Source organism: Phasianus colchicus, chromosome 1, assembly GCF_987193195.1.
Source record: "Phasianus colchicus chromosome 1, bPhaCol1.hap1.1, whole genome shotgun sequence".
In the NCBI taxonomy this organism is placed as follows: Eukaryota; Metazoa; Chordata; class Aves; order Galliformes; family Phasianidae; genus Phasianus; species Phasianus colchicus.
Genome location: NC_143436.1, coordinates 77,035,072 through 77,039,533, shown reverse-complemented (window position 1 = coordinate 77,039,533; position 4,462 = coordinate 77,035,072). Strand labels below are relative to the sequence as shown.

General features: G+C 42.1%; 1 long non-coding RNA gene across 1 annotated transcript; it reads right to left on the bottom strand.

Moving 5' to 3' along the window:
- Positions 1-628: 628 nt before the first annotated feature.
- On the bottom strand, positions 629-4,097 carry LOC149919752 (uncharacterized). Its single transcript, XR_016463693.1, has 3 exons — positions 3,977-4,097; positions 3,251-3,370; positions 629-982 (listed from the first exon to the last, which is right to left on the bottom strand). It is a non-coding gene; the product is annotated as an uncharacterized LOC149919752 (long non-coding RNA).
- Positions 4,098-4,462: the final 365 nt, after the last annotated feature.

Below are 4,462 nucleotides of genomic sequence, written 5' to 3'. Positions count from 1 at the left end.
GTATTTCTTTATTGCTAAACTAAAAGGAAAATAATAGTAGAAAAAATTCAATCACCTTAATCAGCACATGCAAGTCTTAAAAATCTTTTTCTTGCTCTGTAATACTGAAAAGACCTGATGGGAAATGTTACCTTCCAAATTTTGCTCTGTGTATATGCATTTCCTATTTAAACCCTCACTCAGCAAGAGAAGGAAAAACACTTCTCAGTTTCAGTGTAAGTGCCCCATGGAATTTTCTACAGGAAAAATATCACTTTAGATCTGTCAGACAATAACATTTTATTACCTCAAGGATGTTATCTGAACCTGAGGTCTAATATCTAAATGAACTGCAGTTCAGATTATTTGAGATTTAGCAGAAAGACAGAGGGATGGAAAGTTTCATAGAAAGATTCTATGGGGAGAAGTCTCATTCATTTATTGTGGATAAATATGATGAAAAGGTATTCATATACCAAGTTTTAATAACTGTATGGTTAACAGGAGGAACAGTAGACAGCTTTGAGCAGTAGCTGACATACAGAACAGGAGAGTTGGAAGAGTAATATTTCCAAGAAGATTAATTTAATTTAAAGGCAGAATGTTTTTTGGCTATTGGAAAGTCCTCTGTTGTGTTGAGCAAAAGGATAGATATACTGGCTGAAAATAAACCTGTAAAAGTGAGGTAATGCATTTACTAAAACAACAATAATTGCTATATCAGGATGGATCATATATTAAAGGCAATAAAACTCTGATTAATAGCTGTCAGGTTATTTCTTTATTTTCTCAAATATTTATTTGAGCGCAACATACTATAAATACTTTAAAGAAAATGTTTATCTTATATTTGTACATGATTGCACTCAGTAATACATGGAAGAGCAGCCACTGAAGTGGGAGGATCATAAGCCCAATGTATGTGAAGAGAGAGAGCAATAAATTTGATTCTTCTCAGCATTTTTCTGTTACAGGTTTTGAGAAACTTGTTAGATTTTAGTACCTGCAAATGTAAATGAAACCAACATAAAATACCATACATAACCTTATTACTTTAAATAACATAGAAAATATGGATTGGAAGACTCGTGTGCATGTTCTTTTTTTCTGTCTTAGACCTGAATAAAGCTGTAAAGAAGAAATTAATGCTCTAGTAAGTCACTGTCAACTCTTGCAAGTCCATTTGGGAGAAAATTTGACACTCCATTTTTTTTTTCTTGTTGTCCTTCTATCTCCTACTCTCCTTTCTGTGTATGTTTATTATTTGCCTCATTTCTGTGAAAACAAATCAGGCTCCATTAATAAAAGCAAAAACTGTTTAAGGCCATCCATCTTACTCTTTCTCCTCAAAGGTTTGCTGCCACTTGTTCTATCACAGAGGACTGCAAAACTTTTTTGCTCCACATTGTTACCCTCTAAAGATAAAATGAATAAATTGCTTAAGAAGATGTTGAAAGACTCTTAATGGTGCATTTATGATCATAACATACGTATTTGTGAGACCTAAGGATTTTTATTCATTCTATTTTTGTTCAATGTAAAATCAAGATTAACTTCTTAGATTTTCTGGACATCCTCGTTGTATAAATTTAATTTTTTACTCCTTTTCCTTGTACAACTTCTGAAATCTGACAGTAAGAACATTTTTATTTTTGTCTCAAACCTCTTTTTTATTCTTTGTCCATCTATTTTTTTTTCCCCCTATGATGCTTCTTATAACTTTACCAGTTACTTTGTGTTCCATTTCATTACGTTATTTATTTTTGCTTTTTCTTTAGGGCAGGATATGTCTACTGCTATGCATCTGCACAGTTCCTACAATGGAGCTTTGATCCTGGTTGGATTGCTTAAGTGCCATTAACATAAACGTGGTTAACAAAAATAGTAGTTTCAGCTTAGTATTTTTCATGCTAAATCAGGTTCAAAACTAGAAGAATAAAAGTTTTTTTGTAAGAAACATAAACATCCATGTTGATTTCATAAGTGAAACTGATTCTGTTTTTGAAGAGCGGAAGAAATTTAAATAATTCATCTGAAAGCAAAGTTCACTTCTGTTTTTATATTCTCAGAAGTGAATCATCAGATTAAACTAGCATGCCACAGTTTAGTGGTAAACCTCTAACACTACCAAATCTACATATGTAGATTTTGCTTTAATGTCACAGGCAACAGAATGTAATCAACTAACAAACAAAACAAGCAAACAGAAAATTCACATCCAAATAAACCAGAAAGAGGAGTTTATAGACACTCTACAGAACTGTTAGCTGTGCTATGCTTTTCAAAAGCTGGAATTTGTCCTACAGACATCTCAGAAGTTGCACATCTGTCCAAGAAGAATCATTGCACTTTATTTCTACTGTACATGTTTATCTTATATCTTATTCTTCATTACTGTTATGTACTATGCAAAATACATAAAGAAAAAAAGCAGTAATCAAACTATACATACTGTGAGCAGGGCTTTGTGAAGGCTGCAGTACTGTACAGAAGAAAGCCTTGAACAGATCTATCTCAAATTCAGGGTAATAATACATTTATTTCCTACCCACATTGCTCATGTAATCCACCAACTATTTTAGGAACGCCTAGATTCTTAAAAATACAGAAATTAAAGTGATTTCCTGATCAACCCTTACAGAAAGACACAAGTTTAAACATGAAAGCAACTATGAATGCTTTGGAGAGAAAAAAATAGAATGTAATGTTAATAATCCCTGTAATGTTAATAAGCTAACACCATGGGAGTGCTACAGATATCTAGGGGATATATGTATATAAGCTGCTCATTCAGCTTACGTGTTTGTCTTTTTCTTGGATGAGAAATAGTTGCTGTTTATTATTTCCTTAAATGCAACACAAGCATTTACTCATAACATCCAATCTGAGAACACCGTTCTTGTAACTGCTTATGAAAATCATAGATACAGAAATCAAAAGAAACTGTTTCAATCTGCTTGCATTTAAGGAAATAGGAAGTCTCTTTCCACCCTTGCGCATATTTAAGACTGTTTTCTGACAAACTGCTAGCTAAAGGCTTCAGTCTTTCTTTTTGTGCTTACTCCCTCAATGGAATAGCTGAGCTTTTGTAACTGTCCCTACTTTGAAGTTTTCTAGTGGATCCAGGTTGGTTTAAGTATCCTCTATTCCTCACTTCTGTCTTTTCTACCATTTTCTTCAAAAAGGAGCATGTTAAGAACATAAATTTCTATTCTGTTAAGAGTCTTCTCCTGCAGTTAGCTGGTTAGTAAATAATACTTTGCTCACTCACCTCACTCAACCTGCTGGCCACATTCTTTTTAATGCATCCCAGGATACCATTGGCCTTCTTGACCACAAGGCCACATTGCTGGTTTGTGGTCACCCTGCTGTCTACAGGGACACCCAGGCCCTGTTTGTAAGAGAATGTGATTGACTTCACTTCTTCCAGCAAAAAAAGAGAAGCAGGTCTAAGACATCTGTTTATCTCCAATTTAAACAACTTAATTTAGGTAGAATTATGTGTTTTACAGCTATTCACGTTGCTGTGAAAAGAAGCGCGGCTATACAAATAAGAAATCGCGCGGCTCTGCCCTCGCAACTCCCCCCGCCCCGCGCACGGAGGCGGCCCCCAGCCGCAGCCCCCAGCCGCAGCCCCCAGCCGCTCCCCCCCTCGCGCAGCGCCACTCCGAGGTGCCGCCTGCCGCAGCGACGGCGGCGGGGAGCCCTCGCGCCCAGAGGCGGCCTTCCCGGGGTCTGCCCTCTCCGCCCCCCTCCCACCTACCTGAGGGCAGCCGGCATCCGTCCGCGCAGCGGCGCACAGCCGGTGGCACCGCGCGCACAGCCTGCCTGCCTGCCTGCCGCCCTCCCTCGGACGAGGGTCCCCTTAGACGAAAGCACAGCCCCAGCCCGGCCGCTACCGCGAGGGACCGCGCCCGCGGCCGGAGCCCGGGGGCCGCGAGGAGGGAGGGCTGAGCGCCCGGTGACAGGTGAGGACGGCCCCCGCGCCGCTCCCTACCTCGCGCCGCTCTCCTCGCAGCCGGCGGCTCGCTTACCCTCGACCGCCGCCGCTCCCTCGCTCCGTTCCCCCGCCCTAACGCGGAGTTCAACGCGACCCCGCTAGCCGCGAGGCCCCGCCCCCCGCCCCGCACTGACGGCTCTCTCCGCCAATAGCGAAGAAGACGGCCGTCCTCGAGCTCCGCCCTCACCTCCTTCGACCAATAGGAGCTATCCGTGGTGCTGCCCCTCCGCCTTCCCGGCAGGCTCGGTTGGCTCGCAGCTGCCGAGCAACGGGCGCGGGGCTGCGGGTGGGGCCGCTGAGGGCGGTGGCCGGGCCCCCGCTGCGGGCCGGGGTTGGTGCCGCGGGATTGTGCCCGGGGCTTCTCGTTCGGGAGCTTTCGCCTCATAGATGGACGTTTTTTGTTCCCCTCCCCTTTTTCCCTCTTGGCTCAGCCATCAGGAGGATGGAAATATCTCCCGCACTCTCAAAGCTGTAATCTCGGCT